This window comes from Gopherus flavomarginatus, chromosome 1 (genome assembly GCF_025201925.1).
Source record: "Gopherus flavomarginatus isolate rGopFla2 chromosome 1, rGopFla2.mat.asm, whole genome shotgun sequence".
NCBI classification, from domain to species: domain Eukaryota; kingdom Metazoa; phylum Chordata; order Testudines; family Testudinidae; genus Gopherus; species Gopherus flavomarginatus.
Genome location: NC_066617.1, coordinates 111,378,974 through 111,406,320, shown reverse-complemented (window position 1 = coordinate 111,406,320; position 27,347 = coordinate 111,378,974). Strand labels below are relative to the sequence as shown.

Genomic DNA, 27,347 nt, shown 5'->3' with positions numbered 1-27,347 from the left:
TAAGTCATGCTCAGCTCTGGACTTGAGGGGCAACATTCAAATGCAAATATGAATAAAAATGTATTTGCTCAGTAGTAAAATGTCACTTCCTAGCCACCCAGCTGAATCACTGCACAACAACCAGGACTGGTTGACTGTGCAGGTCTGATGTTCCAAACAAAGCTTCTGCAAAGCTTTTCAGGCAACAGCCATTTCCTCTTTCACCCTGCCTTGCTGCATTTTGTGCTGCAGTTTAGGCATTTGCTACCTAGGAGGAAGTGACTAGAAGATCCAGCTACCAAGACAGCCTTAAAATCCAAAGAATTTATATTACAAATAGAGTTGCATGATATTTTGGGGACAAATCATTTATTCACTGAAAAATGCAGTTTCAGGTTGACTGAAACTATTCATGAATTTGGGTTGAATTTAGCAAAATGCTACAACTGGAAAAAATTGGGGGAAGGATTCCAAAAAGTCAAAATGTTTCATTTTGACATTTTCACAATGAAATGTTTTGGCTTTTTGTTTCAAAATCATATTGCATTTCAAAATGTAGTCAGATTTTTTTAAGGGAGTAAAAAATACTAACTGTTTCATTTCAGGTCAAACAAAATATTTCTTTCAACCCAAAATGTTTTTTTTTTCATTTTGTTTCAGCAAGAAAAAACAAAAAACATTCTTTTAAGTCAACATGAAATGAAATTTGTTTTTTCCCAAAAAACTGAGTCAGGTAAATCATTTTTGTGATAAGGATAAAAAAAATTTCGGTAGAAAACTGGTATTTCGACTACAGGGAGGGATAGCTTAGTGGTTTAAGCATTGGCCTGCTAAATGGTTCAGGGTTATGAGCTCAATCCTTGAGGTGGCCATTTAGGGATCTGGGGCAAAAATCTGCCTGGGGATTAGTCCTGCTTTGAGTAACAGGTCAGACTAGGATGACCTCCTGAGGTCCCTTCTAACCCTGATATTCTATACATGAACAATTTCATGGAAAGTATCTGCCTCCATGAAAATTTTTGATTTTTCCATCTGAAAACTGACTCTTTTTAGTTTCAGAAGTTATCAGACAACATTTTTTAGGTTTTTGGGTTTGGAGGGGTTATTTTCTTTTAAATGAAACATCAGCATATTCCAAGGGAAACAAATTTTGATCTAGCAATGAAACAGTGATCTATTAGTGTCTTTCCAGTTCTTGATGGAGTGATGTCCCTAACACAAACACCAACAAGACAGGTGGTACTAATGGATGCTCTTGATACCTTATGGCATTTTCAGCAGAGTAGCCAAGGAATAATTGGGCATGGAGGATGAATTACTGCTACGTAGTCCTTACAGTTCAAGTCTGAGGCACATTAGTGGCGGGGCATGTAATATGTGGGGAATGCTCACACTGTGGCTGTCTGTGCGCAGTCTGTTGTCCAGATATACAGATAATTTCCCTCTCTGGGCTAACGATCTGGCAGCATTCACGGGTACTACTTTCATTTGGGGCCTTTCACCTGTAAAGACTCGCATTGAATACAGCGAGCACTGAATCCAGCCCTTAAAGCGTTTTTAAATTGAAGAATACAAATAGTGACCTGATTTTCTGGAGCCATCCTGTTTTCCTACCATAGAATTCATTAGGATAGGTCAAAACCCTATAGCAAGGCAATCATTCTCTATTCCATTATATAGGTTGTTAGAGTAATCTCCATAGATTCAACCCTAAAGAACTCTAATGGTTTCATTTATATTACTGTAAATTCTTACGTTTCCCCATTCCAAAAGACAACAATAAATAACAAACAATAGAAGAAGTTTAGACTTGAGAGAGGGGTCTAGGTCTCCAAGTAGTATCTGTAAGCTTCAGTTTAGAAGCTATACTATTTCTGGTAGTAAATATAGTAAAACAAAATATGGACAAACCAGAATGCATTGGAAATCTATTCAATAACCCAAGTCACATCAGGTGATTTATTTTTGCATATGTTTGGAGTTTGAAATTCTTTCTCTACAAACTGAAACCCCACACAGGCTTGATGCAGAGGACGTGCCTGGTATCTCAAGTCTGCCCATGACAGCACAGGACCAATTTGGATGTTTTTTCCAAGCTACTGAAGCAAAGTCTGAACCTGAGGGCATACATTTGCTTGTAGTAAAGACTGGTAACCTGATACTCCTCAATGGAATGCAACAGATGGGAATCATGTGCTATAATGCATAATCCTTTTCATTGCATCACACAAACATCTGTAATCTGATGTCATTGGTTGCAACTACAAAGTTACAGAAGCTCTGTTGTACTCTATAGGCTGGCAGGGATAGTGCTACAAACAGGCTATTGGCATCACAGTATCCCCTGTCTGGAGGAGCTGGTAACAGATGTAAAAGTTTCTCAGGAGGGAAATCCCAAACCAGGCTGCAACCATCTGTTGTCAAAAGCACACATGAGTATTTTCATACTAACTCCTTCAGTTTTCCTTGTAACTATTAAAGCTGTCTTGGGGGCAGGGGGTTGTTTCTTAAACAAAGAGGTTTGGGGGTTTTTTGTAGTAAAAATGACTTATTTTGAAAATAAAATGTCTTCAAAAAATTGAGCTTTTTGGTTTTTTGCAAAAAAAATGTGACTTTTTATTTCAATACTTTTGATAATGTTTCCAAAGAAAATTTTGATTTAAAAATATTGCCAAAAAATGTAGCAATTAACCATTTTGAGCAGGCAAAATAGAAAGAACTTCGATCGTTATGAAATTTTTCATACATTTTTTATTTCAACCAACTCTCATAAATAGGGCTAAATGTGCTGAAGGAAAAGCTTTTTCTAGAACCCTGTGTGAAAGCAGGAACAGCACCTTCTGAATGATTGGCAGCCACATTCACAACCAGTAGAAAGATGCAGACAAAATAGGAGAAAGAAAAAGACTTTGGAAAAAGGTGGTTTTAAGAGGGGACAAGATGAAGCAGTGAGTACATGAGAGAAACAGATAAAAGGAGAAAGCAGTTAGGACAGTTTAAATGGTGAGTTGGACTGAGATTGATAAAAGGAATCAGGGCCACCCAGAGGGGGGTGGCAAGTGGGGCAATTTGCCCCAGGCCCCACAGGGGCCCCCATGAGAGTTTTTTGGGGCCCCTGGAGCGGGGTCCTTCACTCGTTCTGGAGGCCCCGAAGCTTCTTCCACTCCGGGTCTTTGGTGGCAATTCGGCGGCGGGGGGTCCTTCCACCCCAGGACCCGCCGCCGAAGTGCTGGGTCTTTGGCGGCGGGGGCCTCCGCTGCTGAAGACCCCAGGCCCCCTGAATCCTCTGGGTAGCCCTGAAAAGAATAGAAAGCATAAGACAGAAAAATCACAGACACAGCTAAAAGACGAAGAAAGGAGTAAAATAAATTGAGAAGAGAAACAAATAACTAATTAGAGTTAGTAAGAGCAAGAGAGTGCAGTGAAAACATGAAGTGGATAATGAGAAGAGAGATGCAGCTTTGCTGAAGTTCATTGTAGCAAGTGGCTTCTCCTGAGGAAGATGAGGTACATGAATTACTGTGAAGTAATGGTTCATTTCACAATCAACTCTGGTGAGGAGAGAAAAGTAAAAGCAAAACAGAAAAGTGGGTAGCAATCAAAAGATGGATCCCATTTCATGACTTCAGCTCCATATCAGGTGTCAGAAAATAAAAAGCCGGCCAGAGATTCTGCAGTTTCTTAAAAGCCTTCTGGTTCTGGGTGTACCTCAGCCCCTCCAGCCACCTCCTTTACCAACTCCTGTTAGTCTCCAGCCCATTTTTACCATCAAACTCATTTCCCCTGACTTTCTTCACCATCTTGGCACATTGCCGCCTGTGATGGGCACGGCCCACATTAGTTCAAGCAGGGGAGGGGTTAATTCCCTTGCAATGGCCTGCTCACCCCAAATGTGCTTGGCCTGCCAGTTAGAGAGAGTGTTTGCATCCAGGCTCATCAGAGCATATAGTTAAGCAGGAAGAGTTAGCTTGGTGTTGGTCACAGGAACAGTATCCTGTGGAGGAGTGGCTTTATCTGACTGGAAAGAGAGAGAAAAGCAGAAAGGCTGTGTCATAAACAGATAAGTAAGAGTTAATAGAACAGAAGTGCTTCATACCTCTTTGCCTGGAAAGGGTTAACAAGATCAGTGAGCCAGGCTGTCACCTGACCAGAGGACCAATCAGAGGACAGGATACTTTCAAATCTTGAGGGAGGGAAGTTTTTGTGCCATGCTGTTAGTTTTGGTTGTTCACTCTGGGGGCTCAGAGGGACCAGACGTGCAACCAGATTTCTCTCCAATCTCCCTGATACAGGTTCTTATAGATTCAAAATAGTAAGTACTAGGTGATAAGGTGAGTTAGGCTTATGTTTGTTTTCTTTATTTGCAAATGTGTATTTGGCTGGGAGGAGTTCAAATTTGTATTTTGCTGAAAGGATTTTAATTTGTACTTGTATACTTAGGCTGGGAGGGTATTCCCAGTGTCTATAGCTGAAAAACCCTGTACCTATTCCATCTTAAATTTACAAGATCATTTTTACTGTTTTTCTCTCTTTAATTAAAAGTTTCTTGTTTAAGAACCTGATTGTTTTTTTATTCTGGTGTGAGACCCCAGGGGACTGGGTCTGGATTCACCAGGGAATTGGTGGGGAGAAAGGAGGGAAGAGGGAGAGAGAGGCTGATTTCTCTCTGTGCCAGGATTACTTTCTCTCAGGAAGAGTCTGGGAGGGGGAAAGAGAAGGAGGGAGGAAGGTGAATTGTCCTCTCTGTTTTGTGATTCAAGGAGTTTGAATCACACAGTGATCTTCCAGGGTAACCCAGGGAGGGGAAGCCTGGGAGAGGCAACGGTGAGGAAAAGGGTTTACTTTCCTTGTGTTAAGATCCAGAGGGTCTGGATCTTGGGGGTCCCCGGGCAAGGTTTTGTGGGGACCAGAGTGTACCAGGCACTGGAATTCCTGGTTGGTGGCAGCGCTACAAGTACTAAGCTGGTAATTGACCTTAGAGGAATTCATGCTGGTACCCAATCCTTTGGACGCTAAGGTTCAGAGTGGGGATTATACCATGACAGGCTGTATAAGCACCCAAGGGACAAATGGGAAGCCAGAGGACTGAGGAATGAACCTTGAGAAGAGCAGAAAGAAGTGGTCAAGGCAAAAAGAACTGAAGGGGTTCAGTGCTTGGACCAGACACTCACTTAATTTTCATGCCAGAACTCCCTGGAGATGGTGGGCAAGAGCTGCTCTTCAATGTCACCATATCAAGATGGAAGCCTTACCCCCCCAGCCTCCAAAATAACTCTCATTTACCATCTCACTCACAACCCTTCACTCATCCTCTCTTTACTTTCTCACTCTGTGTCCATGGGTCTTTATTGCTTGGAGACAATTCAGGATGTAAACTGTGACATGGTGTCACCACAGAGGAGAACAAGTGCCATACTGCACCCCTTTAACAAGCATCGCAACTGTGACCAATAGCATGTGCCAAGGAAGGATATTGGACAAATCTGTTTATGCATCCCCCAGTACTCACCCTTCCTGTGGTATCGGTTCTATCTTGTGAGACAATCCTGCAGTTCTGAAACATTGATTTATGACACAGTGGTCTCCAACTTCTTCAGTCCAAGAGTTCAACAGAGGTCAAGGGGTCATAATGAATACTTTGGTGCAGATTCTTTGTCTTGTTTTGCTCAGGTGGCATACAGGGAGGGGAAACCATACATAAGTCCCCTTAGGGAGGTTGCCCCTGGTGTGAGGGAGACCCTACCAGGGCTGGATTTAGGGGCAAGCAATTGCTTGGGGTGCTAGGCTTGGGGGGTGCTGGGCTTGGGGTGTTGTAAGGTATTCAAAAGTTTAACAAATGGAGTAGGGGCAGCAAAGACGTTCCTGACCTGGGGCACCATTTGGTCTAGGGTTGGCCCTGGTCCCTAGCATGCATATAGAGTCATTATAATCAGCTCCTACACCTCCATCGCACTACCCTTGATGCAGGGACATGTCAAGAGCAGGGAAGGGGAATGGCTAGAGAGTGCTATGTTACAGCTTTCCCCACCCAGTCTATAATCCTTCAAGGACCACTGTCAGCTGGCGCAAGTCAAAGTAGCCTCAGGTTGCTCTAACCTGCACTAAGGTAGAGATTCAGGAAGCTTTAAACAGTAGTTGATTTTCAATTGCTCTTATTCCCCCTCACACACACGCACACCTCTCCTGGGCTGTTGTGGGTGGACGTGTGCAGGGAAGGGGAACTATCCTTTGCTAGGCACTAGTCCCCTAGGCTCTGACAGAGCCAGTTGAGCTCCTGTCCTACTCTTCCTTGGGCTCTCACAGCCTTGCAGATAAGAGGCAATGGAGCAGCTAGAGCTACTCACCTATGATGCAGCAGGCAATCACCAGGGGAGCTGCTGAGCAGCTGACAGCTGCTGCACAGAGCTCACACCAGAACAGCTTCTGGGTCTGCAGGGGAATGGTGGGAGGCAGTGCCCCCTAGTGACAATGCTGATTCAAACACTTCTATTTTAAAATTCAAGGTTGCAGCTTAGGGAACACATTTTCAATCAAATACACATTTGCTTCTTACTGCAATCACCTTGGAGGGCCACAATTTAGTGACCTGAGGCCAACTGGCTGAACAATGCTGATATAAACTGAACAAGGGAACTGAGAACTACATGACAAGGAGAACCTAGGAAAAATGTGATTAATATGAAAAGAAAGAAAAGAAAAGATCAAATTTCCTTAAATAATGCCAAATTAACATGCCCAATCTGGCTTTGTTCAAGTAAATAAACCAGAGTAATTAGTTTAGTTGTGGATCACAGCTCTCCTTGCCTATGATATTTGCATAGTTGATTTGCCTTCAGAATCAAGCTAAAGCATGTAGATATGCAGCAGACATTAACACTTCCAGTTCCTTGGGCATAATTCATAGTTTGGGTTGATAATAGGGGTCCATGACTGCACGCATTCTACCATTCAATGTATATCATACTTTGGGCTGACATAAAACTCAAAACTATAGCTAGTTGAACAATTTTCAACAGAATAATTTTCCATCAGAAAACGCTGTCTCATCAAAACTGAAATGTTTTGAGGGAATGGTTTGAGTGCAACGTTTTCAATGGAAAATTTTCAAAACACTTCATTTCAATAAGGTTGGAATATTTTGTTTTGAACTAGTTCAACAAAAACTTGAAACTGCATTTCCTTATCATTGGGTGCATTGACTTATGAGAGTTCTGGTTTGGGCCTCTATTGTTTCTTTGTGCTCCCTGGAGGACTGCATCTCCCATATGCATTGCCAGACTCAGTGGACAAAACTGCATGTGGATTCAATGCCTGGACTACATCCCCCATGATACATGCGAAGTCCTGACTCCCCTGATGCACAGGTATCAGCCAACATATAGGCCAGCTAAGAAATTGCAGTTCATGTTCTATATCAAGTGGATCTGCTTTCTCCTGCCCCAGCAGTTCACAAGCCTGAGGAGATGGGGCTCCATCCATTTGTGGCATTCTCCTGCCTAGTCCGATTTTCCATTCATTCATATCAATGTCACCGGTTTTCCTCTTTCCCATTCCCTGGAAGGCATCATCAGCTCTAACCATATTACGTTGTCTGTCTATGTTGCTGGAAATAAATATTAACTTTCTAGTGGGGCGGATGATTCTCAAAGTGACCCTGAACTAGAGTTGGTCACACCAGGGAAAAAATCATGAAAAGTTTTTCACTTTCAAAGTTGTTCCATTTTGTGAACTCAAAATAGATGCATTTTTATTTTTCAAAAATGTTCATGAAATTGTTCATTTGATTTTTTTAAATTAAAAATAGCTATTGAAACCAAGTACTGAAAATTATATTTAACAAAATACTCATTTAATGAAAAATACGGTTTTCAATTAATGAAAAAAATTGTTAGAAACAAATCTAACAAAGACTCTCCTAAGAAACAAAAATTCTGAAAAAGTCAACTTTTTTTAATGAAAATGTTCATTTTTTAAAGGAAAACTTTTCATCCAGAAAATTCAACCAGCTTTACTGTAAATAAAATGAAAGTTGTAATAAGCAATTGCTCTTTGCTATTCTCAGTGGGGCACTCTTATTTGAAACATTTGCTTACTATTATATGTTTTTCCCTTACACACATATCAACTCTCTCTCTCTCACACACACACACACACACACACACACACACACACACACTCTTACTAACACGGGATACAAAATACTGTGCAAACACAAGACGAAGGAACAATGGCTGAAGAACCATTAAAATGAGAGTCTAAATCAGTGGTGGGCAACCTGTGGCCCGTCAGGATAATCCACTGGCAGGCTGTGAGACAGTGTGAGGCACGGCTGCCCCCAGCTCCCAGTGGCCACGCTTCGCTGTTCAAAGCCAATGGGAGCTGCAGGAAGCAGGAGCCAGCATGTTCGTGCAGCCTGCACCACTTCCCGCAGCTCCCTATGGCCGGGAACAGTGAACTGCGGCCACTAGGAGCTCCTGGCAGCCATGCCTGCGAACAGTCAATGTAAACACTGTCTCGTGGCCCACCAGTGAATTACCTTGATGGGCCGCATTCAGCCCGTGGGCCGCAGGTTGCTCACCACTAGTCTAAATAGATGCAGGTCCAAATTTCCAAAAATGACTAGATATTTTAGGTGTCTCCATTTCTGTCTTTAATTTAAGACCTCTCAAAGAGGGCTCATTTTCTGGGAGCTTTGAACACCCCACATTGGACAATCAGGCCTTTTTGAGGTCAGAGTCGGGGGGGCGGGGCAGGGCGGGCCCAGGATCTGCAACAGCAGAAGTATTGAAGTATTCAACTGTCATAGCTGTACAGGGGGAAAAGTGTCCGCAATACCTGGCCACACAATGGTTGGCTCAACTCCAGCTGGTGTCATCAGTCCCTGGCTTTTATGGTAATCATGCTGTCCCTATAAGAGTAGTCCCCCTTCCTGCTGGCCTATTTTAAACATAGCATGGGTACAGAGGCTGATATTCATCTGCAGAGCCAAGACCAGTGCATAGAGGCCTAAATTTCTATAATCTGTCTTCAAAATCAATTTCCTGGGGGCAGAGTGAGGTCAATTATATTGTTCGAGTGATTTCCTTTGGCAGAGTCCCATCACATACACACACACACATATCCTCCCATCTCTATCTACCTTCAGGTGGTGGTCAGAGTAGCCCTGGCTGGTGGCTATCAAGCAATGACTAATGTTGACCTCTGCCCAGAGGTGAAAGTAAGCTGGTACGGTCTGGTACAGCGTACTGGCAAGAGCTGGTGCACCGTGCCGGACCGACCAGCTTCCCCAGGCTGGTGATTTAAAGGGCCCGGGGCTCCCTGCAGTGGAAGGAGCCCAGGGCCTTTGAAAACACCTCCTGAGCCACTGCCGGAGCCCAGGGGTAGCGGTGGCAGGGCTCCAGCAGTGATTTAAAGGGCCTGGGGCTCCAGACCTTTAAAGCACCACTCGAGCCCTGACACCGCTACCCTGGGGCTCTGGCAGCAGGGCTTGGGCGGCGCTTTAACATTTTATCACCAACAGATCCCTGCTGCCATTACCACCGGAGCCCAGGGCCCTTTAAATCGCTGCCTGAGCCCGGCTGCCAGAGCCATGGCATAGCAGCAACAGGGCTCTGTTGGCGATTTAAAGAGCCCGGAGCTCTATTGCGGTAGCGGCGGCCAGAGCCCTGGGCCCTTTAAATAGCCCCTGAGCCCCGGAGCTCTTAGCCACCTCTGCAGCTGGTAGCTCCAGGGGTGATTTAAAGACCCTGGGGCTCCTAGCCACAGTCAAAGCTCCAGGGCCTTTAAATCTTGATTTAAAGGTCCCGCCTCTTCTGGCTGAGGCCACGCCTTTTCCGGTTGAGGCTACATCCTTGCTCAGGACTCCAGTGTACCAGTAAGTTCTTTAACTTACTTTCTCCCCTGCCTCTGCATCTGTTTGGGGCTCTACAAAACCAAGGCTGCTATTTTAGTTCATTTTACTGTGCCTGTGGCTTCTTCATTTAATGTCCGGTGTGAGCCATTTCTGCTACAGTGATTTTGCTCCTGTCCTCCTCCTCCACACCACCACAATAAGCACAGTTGTTGTAAATATAAACATTTAATAATAATCTATGTTAGGTTTCTTTGTGCAGCCATTTTAAAGGATATTAAATACAAAACTAAGAGTGATGGATCTGACTCGAGCCCAGAGAGTCCAGAAAATTCCCTGGAGAGAATACAAAGGTAGCTGCCTTAATTTTCTGCATTTTCCTATTTCAATGAGACCACGTCAGAGCCCTTGGGTCTGATTCACCTTTACTGCACACCACCTTTACATTGTGTCACTCTCCCCGATAGTCCACTTCTCCCACAATCACTTCATGCCAGCTCTCATGAATGGCATTAACTTTCCCTCAAATTGGTAAGCCCATTTACCTTATCTTCCTTAATACTCACTTTGGTTGTGATGTCTTCAGAGCACAGCCAGGTGGTAATGGCTGGGCAGGGCAAGCTACCCTGTGGACACAGCTAGCCTGCATGATAAGATGCTCCTGATATTGTTACCGCCTATTCCTGCTCTCCCACCCCTATCCACTGGTTTGTTTCATCCTCCTGTTCTGTCTGGTCACTAACTGCCTTTGTAAACTCTTTAGGGCACAGACTGTCTCTTAACTTCATGCTTGTACAACACCTAGCACAATGGTGCCCACATCCCTGACTGGGGCAACTTGGCCTGACTGTAACATAAATCATTAATAACCATAATAACATGAAGCCAAAGTCAGTTCTAGTGTAGGGGATGCAGCGGCCACTGACTTTGTACCTCCTTTTTCCAGGAAGGGAGGGAAGAACAGGTAGAGAAGCACAGCTCCCTTCATCAGCAAAAAGCAGCAAGTCCATAAATCCCTCTCCTCCTCGACTGGTGGAGGGAAAGCTCCCTTTTCTCTTCCTATTTACTTTAAGCACTGTCCATATTAACTCATTGTACTGCAGGCATTGTCAGTAAAACAGAGGGTTTCTTTCCCATATCATAAATCATAACAGACCTAGCAACAATAACCACCCTGTTACGATGCACTGACAATGGTCTAAGCAACCCTCTCTGATGGTACTTTTGTTGTGACATGAAGAGCTGAGACTGCGATTCTCTGCCTCATTCAGTTTCTGTGTAAGTCTCTCCTTCTGCACCAATGGGAATTTTTTAACTGGGTGACCTCAGACAAGTAATTTCACCCTTCAGTGCCTCAGTTTCTCCATTTGTGAAATATGGCTAATGATACTTGCCCCCTTTGCAAAGTGCTGTGAGACTAGTGATGAAGAGTGCTGTAAGGCTATGTGTTGTTATCCCACATTAGCCACTGAAAAGCTATTTGATTGTAATAATTTTTGCATGATATTCTTCTGAGTTTTATTTAACCTTGTCATGAATTAGAGCCCAATCCAGCATCTTGCACTATTTATGTAGGCCCCTGTGCCCATGAAGGACCCTACTGACTCGGGCAGGGCCTCACTGGACACAAGGATCTTCCCAGATGCAGACAGTTGCAGGATCGCAGCAATACTCTGCACCTAATTACCAGTCGTTCAAGTTATCAAGTCATCTGGGCAAAACAATATTAAACAATAGCTTCCTCCAATCTGTGTCAGCCTCCACACATTTCTACTCTTCAATTCTTGTTATATCTTTGAATTTACTGTGCTTGAACTGACTGAGGTACTTGAATTAGGGTTGCCAATCCTCCTGGTTTGGCCGTGAGTCTCCCGGAATCAAGTTTGATCTCCCAGAGGCTACTGAAGCCAAACCAGGAGGTTTTAGGCCACTAAAAGTCTGGCAGCACAGCAGGGCTAAGGCAGGCTCCTACTCGTGCTTGCTCCGCACTGCTCCCAGAGGTGGCCGGCATGTCTGGCAACGGCTCCTAGGAGGAGGCATGGCTAGGGGGGTTTCTGCATACCGCCTCACCCCGAGCACTGACTCTGCAGCTCCCATTGCCCAGGCAGGGGCAGCGCGCAGAGCCACCTGCCCATCCATAAGTCTAGGAGCTGCTGTTGGACATGCCGCCACTTCCAGGAGCTGCCTGAAGTAAACACCACCTGGCTGGAGCCTGTACCCCGAACCCACATCCCAATGCCCTGCCCCAGCCCTGAGTCCCCTCCTGTACCCAAACTCCCTCCCAGAGCCTGAAACCCAAGCCCCCTCCTGGAGTCCGCATACTGAACCCCCTCTCTCACCCCAACCCTTTGCCCCAGGCTTAGCCTGGAGCTCCCTCCCACACTTCGAACACCTCGGCCCCATGCCCCAACCCAGAGTCCACACCCCATCCCGCACCCCAAACCCCTGCCCCAGTCTGGTGAAAGTGAGTGAGGGTGGGGGAGAGTGAACAACAGAGCAGGGGCGGGATCTCAGAAAAGGGGCATGGCATGGATGTAGCCTTGGGGAAGGGGCAGAGGAAGAGTGTTTGGGTTTGTGTGATTAGACAGTTGGCAACCCAACCTGAATGGTGTACAAAAAAGTGTTATTTAGCCTTTCCTACAATAAAAAAAAAAACAGGGATCACCCAAGGAAATTAATAGGAAGCAGGTTTAATACAAACAAGTGGAAGTACTTCGGACTGCAAAATTAACCTTGTGGAACTCATTGCCATGGGATGTCGAGATGATCAAAAAAAGAACCAGGTAAGTTCATGGAGGATAGGTCCATCAATGGCTATCTGCCAGGATGGTCAGAAATGCAAATTCATGCTCAGGGTAACTCCGAACCTCTAGACTACCAAAAGCTGGGAAGAGAAGACAGAGGTGGATCACTCCAACTGCCCTCTTCTGTATACTCCCCCGAAGCTTCTGGTACTGGCCACTGCTGGAAAATAGAATACTGGGTGAGATGGACCTAGTATGGCAATTCTTATATTCTCATGACTCTCAGTTCTGGATATTTATTTTTTTCTTAAGCTTTTCAAAATACTTTATACTCCTAAGGAAATTTGGTTCTAATTTAATCTCTTTTGCTCATTAGACCTCCCCAGCTCCTCTCTACCCTGCCTTCTCACTAGCTCCAAAGAATATGCAATGCCGTCGGAAAATTATTTAAACTGAAAGCCTGTGACATTTCACCTATCCCCTCTATTAATTTTTGTGAAGGCATGTGAACCCTGCCTATTTTTTCCAGGAAATTGCTTCCTTGCTTCAACTATAAATAAAAAGCACAGGGTAGCTGTGTAGAAATGAAAGAGCAAATTAATTCAACCAAAACAGAATGTACTGTGCAAATGAGTTTTGTTTTTCATCCACCATGTGATTGTCATGTGTGAATAGGTTTAGGTTTTAAATCATTTTCTGTAAGAGGAATTAGTGAAAAAGGAACAGGCCTTAGACAAGAGGACGTCTCCCACTTGCAAATCAGGAAGCAATGGCAACACTGTGGGACATGTTCTGTCTGCCATAATGCCAAGAAGGCAAGTTGAGTGGAGTGTGCCGCATCAACAAGAGCCAAAGAAAGGCATGCTAACAACAGACATTGGGCATTGGAATGGGCTCACTACCCTGAGCCACTCTTTCCCTTTATTTCCTTGACCACAAAAGTATTTCAAAATAAAGTTCTCAAACATGAAAAACTTAATAGCCAAAGTCCTCCCTCCTAGGGTTTCCTGTGGGGGGATGAGGGCTTCCATCCCTCTTGCACAACCCGCAAAGATGACACCCTTCCTCCTCTCCCCCGTCCAACAATGAGAACAGGAAGCCTTTGGAGCCGTTATTCCCTCCCCGGGGTGTGCCTTGATTGGTTTGGTAACTGATTGCACCTAGGGTTGCAAGGCATCCGGTATTCAACCTGAACGCCTAGTAAAAAATGTTAAAAGTCCATTCGGTGCTGCAGCAGAGCTCAAGCAGGCTCCCTGCCTGCCCTGGCTCCACGCAGCTCCCCGAAGCAGCAGGTATGTCCCTGAGGCCCCACAGTGAGGCTCTGTGTGTCGGCTCCGCAGCTCGCATTCGCTGGGAACCATGGCCAACTGGAGCTGCAGGCACAGCACCTGCAGGTGAGGGCAGCACACAGAGCCCCCTGGCCACCCCTGAACCTAGGGTCCACAGGGACATACTAGCCGCTTCCAGGAGCCACCTGAGGGAAGCGCTGCCCAGAGCCCCCCCGCACCCCAACCCCCTACCCCAGCCCTAATCCCCCTCCCAGAGCCCGCATCCCACACTCCCTTCCACACCCCAACCCCTTGTCCTAGCCTTGAGCCCCCTTCTGCACCCAAACTCCCTCCCATAGCTGGCACCCCACACCTCCCACACACTCCGAACCCTTTGGCCCCAGGCCAGTGCCCTCATGCACCTCAAACCTCTCATCCCTGGACCCACACCAGAGCCCACACCCCCAGCTGGAGCCCTCATGCCCCCTGCACCCCTACCCACTGCCCCATCCCAGAGCCCCCTCCTGCACCCTGAACCCCACACTCCCAAGCCAGAGCCCTCACCCCCTCCCACACTCTGAACCCCTTGGCCCCATCCCCCAGCCTAGAGCCCCATCCTGCACCCCAAACCCCTTATCCCTGGCCCCATGCCAGAGCCCACACCCCCAGCCAGAGCCCTCACCTCCCTCCACACCCCAACTGCCTGCCCCAGCCCTGAGCCTCGCCCGCACCCCAAATCCCTCATCCTTGGCCCCGCCCCAGAGCCTGCACCTCCACCAGAGCCCTCACCCCCTCCACACCCCAACCCCCTGTTCCAGCCTGGAGTCCCCTCCCATACCCTGAACCTCTAATTTCTGGCCCCACTCTGGAGCCCGCACCCCCAGCCAGAGCCCTCACCCCCTCCCCCAACCCAACCCAACCCCCAGCCTGGTAAAAATGAGCGAGTGAGGGTGCAACAGAGGAAGGGGATGGAGTGAGTAGGGCGGGGCCTCGAGAAGGGGTGGGACGAGGGTGTTCGGTTTTTCTACAGTCGGAAAGCTGGCAACCCTAATTGCCCCACAAGGCTCCTGCTCCTGGGCCCGCAAAGAAATGGTAACCTTGTTTTCCTGAAGACACCATCCCTCCCTAAGACCATTCCCCTTTTCCCAGCAGCTGCCTGTGTCACTTCCTAGGGTCCATTTGCTCCAGAACCATCTCCCTTAAAGGGCCAGGCTATCCAATTATATGCATGATGGCCACATTTCCACCACAGAAAACATACCTTCCATTCCCTTCTGCCAGTTTTCTCTTCCCTCACAAGCTCTGTGTGTGTGTGTGTGTGTGTGTGTGTATTTTAATCACTCATCAATTTTCTGTTACTTTACCCTCTGTTGAAATATGCTTGAAAAATATTTTTTAAAACCTTGTTAGCTCAAATATCCTGTGTAGTTTGATGTTCACTGTCTCCCCCTGCTCTTCTAATTATCCTTCGAAGTTTAATAAAAGCCTCATCTTGTCTAATCCCACATGATTCTTCCCCTCCCTCTGGGGTTCCTGGATCCTTATATAAATAGACATCATTTCTGGATGGAATCTCGTAATGAGTCAGTCAGCATCTTATGGCTGCTTGAAGTCACAGAGTTCTCTCACAATGCCTAAACAACTTAATCATTGGAAAAACAAACTCCAAAGCAGTGGATACTTAGCGTGAGACCTGTATCCCTTCTGAAGACACCTGCCCGCCCTAGAGTGCTTGCATCTTCCTTTTATGCACTAACTTCTTTAGGGGGAAAGAATAAACGTATTGTGCTTCTTAAAAAGGGGGTTTGATCATAGTACTAGTAAAATTCAGCCATCTCACTAGGCGGTAAGTCAATGCAGCGTTAGCCAGGAGAGCGAAAATTCACTGATTAATAAACAAAGCAGTGCAAAATTTGCCATGCGAAAGCTGCAATATTTGTGAATGTGAGGGTAGAGCAAAACTTCATGGTAATTTTGAGAGTTCTGTGGAGGTTGTTTAGCAAAATATATTCCCAATGCCAATATTTTTGTGAACTTTTCATTAGTTTAATGATAAATTTTTAGTAAGATTTTGTGCATGAAGGGTGAAGGTTCCATTGAAGTCAATAGCAAGACTCCCACTGACTTCAATGGAGCCAAGATTTCACTCTCAGTGTCATTTTAACTTTCACCAATGAAAGCAGCTTCCTGAGCTGGGCAAAAATCAAACTGGGAATACCGAGGAAGACAAAAGGGCAGCTTTTTATCTGCATAAAACATTTTCACAGAAAATGGAAGAAAAAAGATGTGAGGCAAAACCACAGGACTGTTTCCTTTCTGGTGCCCAGCTTAAAGGGGCCTGATTTTCAGCAAGTGAATGCACAGCACTTTCTGACAATCAGGCCCCGCACCCGGTATTCTCTAGTCACTTAAAAAAAAATTCTTGGCCATGATTCCTGCATCAGTTTTGCCAACCAAGTATGGTGGCTGGAAATGCTCAGGATATCTAGCTGTGAGACAGGGGAAATAGTGGCATAAATGGGGTGCCATAACTATGCCAACGTGACCCTGTAGTGTAGAGCAGTCTACAGTGACGGAAGAAGGTTTGCTGCTGCTGCTTTAGGAACAGCACCTCCCCAAGCACTGGCAGCTAGGTTGATGATGGACGCATTCTCCTGTTGACCTAGATGCCTTTACACTGAGGTTATGTCAGCCCAGCTACAGAGCCCAGGGGTGTGGATTTTTCACACCCCTGAACATTGTCGCTATATCAACCTCTGCTGGAATGGCAGTAGGTGTAAAAAGAACTAAGGGTGTATCTTGACAGCATTGTTAGCTAAAGATATAAATCCAGTGTTACTCATAACCTGACTCCCACCCTGCTCCCAACAAATATCTAAATGGGGCTTTACACTGGCTCATGAGGTAGGTGTGTTGGAACTTGAGTACTGTCAAAGCTCAATTTGGTAACGCAGTGGGGACTCATCTTGAGAAGCAGGCATTGGGCGAACAATTGAAAAATTATCAGATCACTTTGAAAAAATAGTATGACGTTATAACATTTGTCAATTTATTTGACCCACTCTACTTAGAAGCTGGAGTGAAGCAAGAAGAGAACTGAACACAATGTATTGTTCCATCACCTAGGTTTGAGGGTGCTTGCTCTGGGATTGGTCCAGTCCAGGTGTGTGGTGGGGGGAGGGAAAAATAAAGCTAAGTGCAACCAAGCTAGGATCAACAATTGGTGTAATGAATCCTTTCTCCACCTGTGGGCCAGTATTTTTGAAAGTGAGCAATATTTTACTTAAGCCACTTCCCTAGTGAGCCACAATCCCCTCAGGATGTTCCCTTCATTCTATCCAGGAAAAAAACAAAACAGCTGGAAATTTTCTCAATGCTTGCATTCTTATCAAGTGTAGGAAAATTACAAAAACAAAGCTTTCCCATCTCCTCATCCTCAATCCATTAAAAATGCAGTAGATCCTGTTTCTAATCCAAATGGTAAGGTCCTCACACACTCTGGACCTAAATTCTGAGGCAAGGTCTCTGGCTTTCTGTGGCATTCTGGTGAATATACTGGAAATTCTCTGGCAGCATGAGATAGACGTCTAAATGGAAGGGTTTATACTGAATTAAATATGAACTCATGTGAAAGCAAAGGAAGTTAGGAGCCTAAATACCTTTGAGGATCTGGGCCTTTCAACCTAATTGCATGGCAGATATTGTTGGGAAGAAGCTGGAGGTTTTGGCACCTGGTTAAAGGAGAATTAAACTTGTGGCACCCTGGGATTGTTTAGTAAACATCATAGCTGGATATTTCTTCAAAAAGGATGGCAGAGAAATAGTTAACAACTTTGGCATTTACACGGGCATCCTTAGGTTTCAGAGTTAATTACTTATAAAGATGAACAGGGCAATTCACAGATTCCCCCCCCCCAGGTTGTCTAAAGACTCAGGAAGTGAAAATATAAGTTTATACCTGATTAATTTTTTCAGTGTAATCTTTACAGTCCTAGGGGCTAAAAGCAATCATTTTAATGAAAGCTCAGACTCTTGAGCAAAATTATGTGGCAAGGGGTGAATTCTGGGACATATTACATGGCCATGGAATTGCAAAATAAATACACAAGGCCCTAGAAATACAGGTTTCTGTTCAGGGTAAAGGAAGCTTGCATTCTCTGCCCACAGATAGGGAGTGGGAACAGCTCTAAAAGGAATTAAACTCTGAGTGGGAAAGTAATTTTGATTCAGAGGTGATTCCTATTCAAAGGAGGTTCCTGTTAATGTAGACGTTCTGTTTTAAAAGCATTTCCAATACTACATATTGAAATATAGAACTCCAGCATAAAAACAGCATAGTACAGCTCACTGCAATTCATTGGTGACCTACTAGTTGTTTGCTTTTCCCAAGAGGATCCTTCAAACCTCTCTCTGAGCCTCTCCTTTTCCTAGCCTCAGGGCCTCACATCACAGTGACCAGGTTCTGTTGAAAGAATGCTGAACTAAGCTTCTTTTGGAACCTTGAAACACGTCTCTCTTGTATCACAGTACAGACTGGCCTCAGTCTTGAAGTGGGGGCTAGAGGGGAACACGCTACTTCCACAGCACTTCCAGTTCCTACCATCTTGGGAGTAGGAGGTTGGAACTGAGTCTCTGTGCTTTCTCGTTGTATAGTGCTCTGAGACTGCTGGGCTGGGCTGGCCTTCCCCAGTGTTTGAGAATCACAATGTTTCCTGTGAGCTGCACCACCTGCATTTGCTGTTTAGAATCAGGACACACCCCATCTATGGATATGCCTAATTTAGAGATACTCCTTTAATAACACGCAGATTTACAAAGACCTGGACATTCTAGTGAAAGAACTGTGTATGAACATACTGGTTTTAGCTCCTCTAGCTCTACCACATGCACTAAAATACTCCCATGTTTCAGGCTGTGTTTCCAAATCAGCAATGTAGGTCCTGAGCTGATGTAAATAGGTGAAGTTCTACTGACCCCAGTGGAGATATAATTTCCTCCAGTGGAGGGAGCCATCACATCGCAAAACAGGTGGTATAGTTAGAACCACCATCTCGCCGCTTCCTGTTCCGCTGCTCCACTATTAGGTGCAGGAATTCAGCACTGTATTCCCATATGAAGAAATTGGCAAGGAGAGAATGTGCGCTCTTGGCAAAGCCTTACCCAGGGGTGATGCCAATAAACAATTGTTTTCTAGCTGCCACAAGCATTCCATTATTTCTGCTGGGCCATTCAGGCCGCTCAAGTTCAGACTCTGTCAGTCCTTCCTTAATAAACCCCTATTATCAAGGGCTTAGACCTCAGCGGTTAGAATTCCTGCTCAGCTGAGACTTGGCACTCACGGTTTCAGCCCAAATGTTCTTTGGGGGGGAAATTAAAACACACTGTAGCAGAGCCAAGACAATGGAATTTTGTTGCCTCCAACTTATATTTGCACTTTGAAATAGCTAAAAACATGTGAATTTTTAAGTTTGTTTTTTATAAAAAATGTTTGGAGACTGGTTATTGTGGAAAAGAATCATGATGGCAGTGAGTGAGTGAGTAGCTGACTATTCAGATCCATTTCATTTTCTCATGCATTTTTAATCACACGCTTTTAGGGACAGATTTTCAAGAGCACTCTGCACCCAGCAATTCCCCTTCTGACATGTACAATGCAGAGACACAACTCCTCAGCTGCTGTAACTATGCAGCTCTACTGACTTCATGACCATGACATACTATCTCAATCCAATGGATCTATGACGTACACGTGCTTTACTGCTTCATCCCAATCCTTCAGAGACTTTACAGGTCATATGGGGTAGCATACTATTCAGGGACACAATGACATATCATTGTGAGCAGCTCTGGTCTTTGAATTTTTGGTGCTCTAAATAAGCCTTTGTTACTATTAGGGATAGCTTACCTGGTCTGTCAGGAATAAGAGCTCGCCCAATCTACACTCAATTCCTGATCTCAAATCAACCCTAACTTTAAAAGGAAAAAAAGAGGATACATCCCCATTCCACTCAGTTCCCCTATACATGTAGATAAAGCTGCAGGGCCCAACAATTCTGGCTGTCTCCCTCTTGGCCGTAGTCTTTATTCTCCTCTGTTAAACTATATATAGACAGCTGTGCCTGTGCAACGGCATCATAAAATGGGTGTTAAACTATAGAACCAGTGAACAGCATCCACACTACTACTCTGCACTGATTTGGTCCTTATGCTATTGTAGTTACACCGGCTGGCTCTGTAAGCCAAGGTGACAATGCCGAACAGGGCAAGTCTACCAAAAAGGGGCACAATTAGCAAAGATTTACACTGCATTTATTAGCCAGTTAAGTGCCTTGGATAAAGGTAAAAAATGGCTGGCGTAAACTAAAGCACCCAGGAGGTCACAGAGGGAACCCACACCATAAGAACATCCAGCAAGGATATGCTCCATCTCTACCTCTCTGGTGATGATTGCTGATGGGACCTGTCCCCTTCCTTACTGCCTTTTTGGTTCAGGATTATTGACTGGCATGTAGAACATGACAAAGGTGATGTTTGCATTGCATGGGATAGGGAGTCAGATTTATAGAACACTATGGCATAGTTGTAACGTATGGAAATCACCAAGGATTTGTGTAGATAGGAGGTGTGAGAGAAGGAAAAAAAATGGGCAAAAGAGCTGAGATTTATTGGCTGATAAAATGAGGCCCTTTCTCATTGCTTGTTGGAAGTGGGTAGTTGTCATTTTGCGAGTTAATACTGCACTGATGTATGTTTGGGAAAACTTTGCCGAGGCAGCGGCCTGGGAGTCAGAGCTTTTTCAGAGCGGCTCTTTCCCTCGGTAAGAGTTATTTGGCATTTGTCTCAGGAACTGTTTGTATCTCTTTTCACATAAAGCCAACCAAGACCCTTTTTTACTTGTGTGCAATTTTCCAAATTCCCTGAACAGTAGTGACAGCAGCATCAGTCCAGGGAATATACTAACTACCACCGTGAGCTGCTGCTGCAATGACAAAAGAATGAACAGAAGGGAATGGGAGCATGGCTGAAAGGCCCACACCATTGGCTCCTATCATTCCCCTGAGGAACTCCTGTCTGTTTTGAAAAGTACTGGAGAATCATACTGTAATTTACTCAATTGTACTAGAATTACCTGTGGAACTGGAGCTGTGATGGCAGGAAGATAGGAGACTTAAAAGACTCAGTCAGAGAAGCCTCTGAGGTTTTAGTTGTTTATATCAAACTGGATAGCCAGACCCTCTGAGGTCAACATATTAAGTCCTATGTCCCTCATGAGGGTAGATGATTGAACATATCTGAAGTTGGGAATGGCTCCATTCCCTTAATGCACCCTGCAACCCTTTGTTTCAAATTCTATCATGGGGATTTCATAGGCAAAATCTTAGATAGATGTCATGAAACAATTTGAAGTGTACAATGTGTGTGGAGTGTGAACTTAACGTAAATTTATTTACCAACAATTTGTGTATTACTCCTACTTATTTTGGCGATTTTATTTCAGCTTGGGGAATGTTACGAACAAAAACATTATAAAGGAAATCTTTGCAAAAGTGCACTAGTTTTTCCACAAATGAAATGGAGATGATGGGGAGAGTAGAGGAGAGGAGGGATTTTGTTTTCTGAAAAATTCATTGAAAAGTCACAAATGGTCTGCTCTGCTTTAGAGATGGAGATTTTCTAGACAGATCTAGCGGATGATGGACAAGTCAATTCATTACAGTGTCAGCAGCATATATACCACAGATTGTAGGGATTTCTCTTATACAAAGCATGAGTCTATAGGGAAATCTCATCCCCTGGGTTCCAATCCCAAAGAGCTAATGTAACCCATCACAAATTAAAACATACAGTTGTTCCTTAATAGATTTCTTGCAATAATTAGTGGCATCTGTGTAGGTGCAATACAGCACTGCCCCCTCTTGGAATGTGACAGATGGATTCACATGCAAGAGGTCCCTCTGGTTGAGCTAAGGGGGATGTATTTTAAGTAAGTGTAGAATGGAGTGTTAAAATGAACCTTTGCAAACACAAATTAAGAAAGAAACAAATGGTATACATACAAGTGCTGGCATAAACACAGAACTCAGAGTACTCAACCCTTGCCTAGACAGGCAACAACTGAACTTAAAGGCTACTCAGCCCAAAATGCATTCTGCATTGAGCAGAGTCTAAACATTGCTTCCACCAGAAGAGGATCAGATTCATAATACCACAAGTGGGGAGAGACCTATGTTTCTGAAGCCTAAATCCTACATTTGAATCCCACTTCTCCTGATGCAGCATGGTGGCCTCACTGCTTGTAGATGTGCCATCATAAATCACTGCCAACTGGCACCTAATTAGGTGGACACTATTACCCAGTCTTTTACTTCCTGGCAGAAGGAAGTCTCCACTCGTACTGCTCTGGCAATGAAGACCTCCTGCTGATGGCTCAGGTAATACTTCTGACCTCTCTTTGGAAATGAACATGGAAACAACCTGATAAGCTATTTCGAGAAAGATGTGTGACCGAGGAGAGAGGTAAGTAAATGCACCTCTAGGCTGATATAGAGCAAGGTTTTTTTGGTTTATTTTACTACTTTTGATCTAATATTTGCTGCCTCTGCACTGGCTTGCTGACAGTGAGGTGTAGGAAATTAAAAGCTTCGTCCCCCCTCCTTCCCACTCGCCTGGGATTGGTTGATTTTAAGCATATAATCAGCCATCAAAGGATACAAACTCAGTTTTTTATTGCTTCAGCTATTAGCCTTGCTGATCATGCAAAATAAAAGAGGGGGGCATTTTGCATCCTGTGACTTGATGCTTCACAAAGTGGGATAACAGCCAGAAAATCAAGACATCTGGTCAGACTGCTACATTGTGACGGAGAGAGTCCTATTTGAGAAAAAAAATCCTTTATTTTTGCATTAACCTATGAGTCACACTAAAGCTCAGGCCTCAGTATATTTTAACCAATTATATGGTCCCTTATCCCCTCTTCTCTAACACTAATCCCACCACTGCACACTCCTTTCATTCCAGCTTCACTCGAACACTCAGCCTACCCATCTTGTTCTTCTCCATTAGTACACCCAGCATTCTCCTTTACATAAACTTATCTGCAAAAATACCTTTACTGTTTTTAGACTTGCCTCTTTTCTATCCATCCATTCCATGCTCATCACTATGAGAGCACTTACTCTTCTCTGTCGGTATTATTAACTCCATTTCCAAAGACGCTTTCCCCCTTTCTCCCTGGATGAGAGCTTCCACACCGTACTCCGTAAAGAATTCTCTCTTTTATCTGCCTCTCACTGCAAGGTATTCTGTGATTCTCTGTAGGAGGCTGCTTCCTAAAAATAAATTGCATGATGGTTGGTTTTCACTTATGCTTGATCTAATTAAGTTTTGCCACCATAACACAACATGATGCAACAGTGACATTTCCCCTGTATTAAACAGGACTTTGTTCTTTTCCTGCTCCTTTCTTTCCCTCATATAGTCAAACCAAATGCAATGGTTAGGTTTTAATATGAAAATAATTAGTACCATCCAAGTGCAATAAAAAAAATAAAAATCCAAGCTGTCTTGGTTGATCTCTCAGAAGAACTTAGACAACACCAGCAGTCAAGAAGAAGATGAAATAGTTCAACAGCATTTGTTCACAAACCATAGAAGGTGCTGTGTTTAAATGCAGCAACTGGCTCATCTCTCCAGTAGCGAAAGAGCTCAAGGATGGACCCATTAACTATTACGCTGTCAAAGGCCACATGCTGGATAGAGGACAACAGTGATATAATTAGTGGTGAATTTGGAGATAGATTAAAAATGTCCAAGATTAAAGTAACGTTCCTAAATTCATATTTAGGCATTCAAATAAAAGTTTATCTATATACCTAAACATATATTTAGGAGCCTAACTTTAGGCACTAAGGTTTGAAAATATTGAGCTATGGGAATAAATGTATTATTATTTTTAAAGACTAATATAGCATCATAAATGTGCATGGGAATTTACAAAATGGATAAAGACAGTGTCCCTTCCCAAAAGATCTTATTTAAACTGAAGGTACATTTTAGTACCTCCCCAAGGAATTTATGCAGAAACACAGGGCTTTTAATTTGTGTTTGAATGCTGCACCCCCTTGACTCCCACTGTAATGGTTTAACTATGCACTACCTCTGAAGCAGACCAGCATTTGAAAGACACAATCTACCCCTTGTGCCTGATTCTGCAGTGCCCTACACCTTGTGTAGTCATTTACACCTGTGCAAAATGCTTCTGATCCAGTAGTATTTTACACTCACTTGTCACAGGTATAAATGACTACACACAGTGGGAAATCAGGTACCTGAAGCTGTATCCTCTTGTGATGATAGCAGAACAGTGGGAATGCTCTAGGATTTCTAAAGAATTTGATATTGGTTGGTCCCTACAGCAGTCACCATGGTCAGCACTTCAGACACTCTTAAATTTGGGATTTATGAAACCATTGAGATTTTCATATACTCCCCTAATCCTACCCCACCACCTCACTGCTTAACCATTTGAATACTGCCAAACGTACCTGGATATATGGCCAAAATGCGCCCCTGCGTATTTCCCCAAATACACTGCTTTGAATCATCAACATTTCAATGAAACACTGATGCTTTCAAGATAAATAGCAATGCAAGGGTTTATTTATGACTTATTTGTAATGGTAATATTTCATTGTGGGCACTCAAATATCTGTTCTTCTGAGTTTTTCATTTCAAATTAAACTTTGGCAATCTCCCATCAAGCAGTGATGTGAAAACTATAAAGGAGACTGAGTATTTAGCAGTCAAGTGGCCATGAATAAAATGGTGACAAAAATCACAGGCAATTTCTAGATGGCAGCTTCAAAAGCAGATGCAGAAGGAAGAGCTCCCAAACTGCTGACTTTTTAAATTCCTCTTTCCTCTCCCAGGCAATAAGCCTCCCAAAAGGCTTTGCACAGTACCTGTGTCACACACTGATGTGTACAGGATCAATTTACAAAAGGGATCAGAGAGCAAAAGCTCTCAGAGGCCAGACTGGGGTAGGGGAATTCTGGCAGCATCCTGCCTGCTACCTCTTCCCTGGATTAAATGTCACAGACAGAATAGGAACAAAATTAGGTTTGTTCTCTTAATAGTAATACTATATAACTGGATTTGGAAATTAATGCCAGCAAGTGGGCTGGAAAAGTCTAATCTGGATTTCAAAAGATAGCACATCTGAGCGGTAACACAGATATTTAAGCCTTTCCTTCAAGCCCGCTTTGTACTTAAGGCTCCCTTTTAGCTCCTGTCAGAGATGCTGCCTACAGCCTGTGAGGGTCCCAGTTTGAGTCTCAGCTGCAGCATTGTGCAAGAAACACCCACATACCCTCACCACACATCTGGGTCCCTAACAAGAGAGTCCACTGATGAAGCACATCCACGCCGGTACCTGGTCATAGGTGGATAGCTTCAGCACCTTTATTTGCAAAGTGAGCAAATTTGCCCACTTGATGTTATTTGCAATCAACTCTGTTGAAAGAACCAGGGATGTCTTGTAATTTTAAAAATTACCCTCTCCTGATTGATATTTGTCCTACATACATTAATCCCTGGGAAGCAAGGGACTGAATTACGCTTCTTTGCCAAAGGCCGTAGTCCCAGAAGCACTGAACACCATCAGCCCAACCAACTTCAGAAGTCATCAAATGTATTCAGCACCTTGCAAAACTGGACCCAAACCTTCCCCCCACCTATTTTATTGCACAGACACTAATATATTGTTGTAGGTTTCCATGTAGGGACTGAGTTTTCAAAATAGATTACCTCAAATACAGCTTCTTATAATCAGAGAAGGGAGAGGAGCTGAAGATATCATGAAGTCTGCTAGGTATCCCACTGTGTTGATCTAGTTAACCAGGTAGGCACTCAGATACTGTGGTAATGTGTGCCAGCATACAAGACAGGAGGCCTGATTCAAAGCCAATTGAAATCAATGGAATCTTTCCAGTAACTGCATAGGGCACTGAAAAGATCTAGATACATTAGTTTGTTATTATCTGGTTGTTTACAACAGGTGGGCTGCTGGCACTTATTTGTTTATTATTTTTTGCTGAGAAAGGAACATTACAGCTTTTGTGTGGGAGTGGGACTCTCGCCTATAAAGAACAAGTATTATATAAAAGAGATGCAAAGACAAAAATAGGGATTGATGAACCTGTTCAGATAAAAGTAACAGCAAGAGAACTCAGCATTACATTTGAAAAACAATTTACCAACATAATTAATCTGTGCAACATCCTTGCTAGGCAGGTATTTATTATCACACACACCCATTTCAGAGGTGAGCAAATGGAAGCACATGGAAGTTAATTAATTGCCAAAAGACCGGAGCCATAACTAAGCATTTTAGCATGGGGGATGAGCAAGCATATTTGCTCCCCCTACCGGTTTATTTTCGTAATTTTTCAGTCCCATTTTTTGCCTCCACTTTTTGGCGTCCTGGGTGGCTGCCCTGCTCGCCCCACCTTGGTTACAGTCCTGCAAAGGACAAAGAAGCCCAAAGGCAGAGCCAGAACTTGGACTCAGGAGTTCCTGGCTTCCAGTTTCTTGCTCTAGAGTCTAGACACTGCAGCTTCATTAAGAAGATAACCAACTTGAAATTTCACCCAGAACTTGAATCCAACCTTGTTGGAAGTTCTGAACTATTTCACCTATTTTTTCCCCAAGCCTACTGTGTTTTATGTTTGTATGTTTCTGCAATTCTCAGTTCCAGAAAAGCAAATGACAAAATGCACAAAGTGGTGCAGGAGGGCAAAAAGGGGGAGGTTTTTTTATCTGACCCATTCATCTTTCTCTGTTACTAATGTTGTCATAAACATATAGCTAAGGGTAGCATAAAATCCCTCCTTTACCTTTAAATGGTTAAGAAGCTCAAATAACCTGGTTGACACCTGACCAAAAGGACCAATTAGGGGAGCAGATGCTTTCAGATCTGTGGGGGGAAGGTTTTTGTTTTGTCTCTCTTTGTTGTTCTCTCCAGGTCAGTGAGAAAACAGGGCAGTGAAAATACATCTCCTAAAGCCACACCTGAACTAAGCATCTAAGGTTACAAATTGTAATAGGAAGGAAATGTGTTAGATTATCTTTTGTTTTAGCTTGTGAATTTTCCCTAGGCTAAGAGAGAGATTTATTCCTGGATTTGTTTTTGTTTGTTTGTTTGTTTTTGTTTTTTAAAACTTTAAAGTTTTGCCTAGAGGGGAATCCTCTGTGTTTTGAATCTGATTACCCTGCAAAATTACCTTCCATCCTGATTTTACAAAGGTGCTTCTTTTACTTTTTCTTTATAATAAAGTTCTGCTTTTAAGAACCTGATTGGTTTTTAGTGTCCTAAAAACCCAAGAGCTGGTCTGCACCCATTCTGTTAACCTATTTGGTTGGTATATTATTCTCAAGCCTCCCCAGGAAAGGGGGTGAAAGGACTTGGGGGGCAGATTTTGGGGGAACAGGAACTCCAAATGGTTCTTT

General features: G+C 44.0%; 1 protein-coding gene across 4 annotated transcripts in view; it reads right to left on the bottom strand.

Moving 5' to 3' along the window:
- PTN (pleiotrophin) overlaps positions 1-27,347 on the bottom strand; it is a 119,963-nt gene that overhangs the window by 38,102 nt on the left and 54,514 nt on the right. The gene's annotated exons all lie outside the window — the stretch shown is intronic.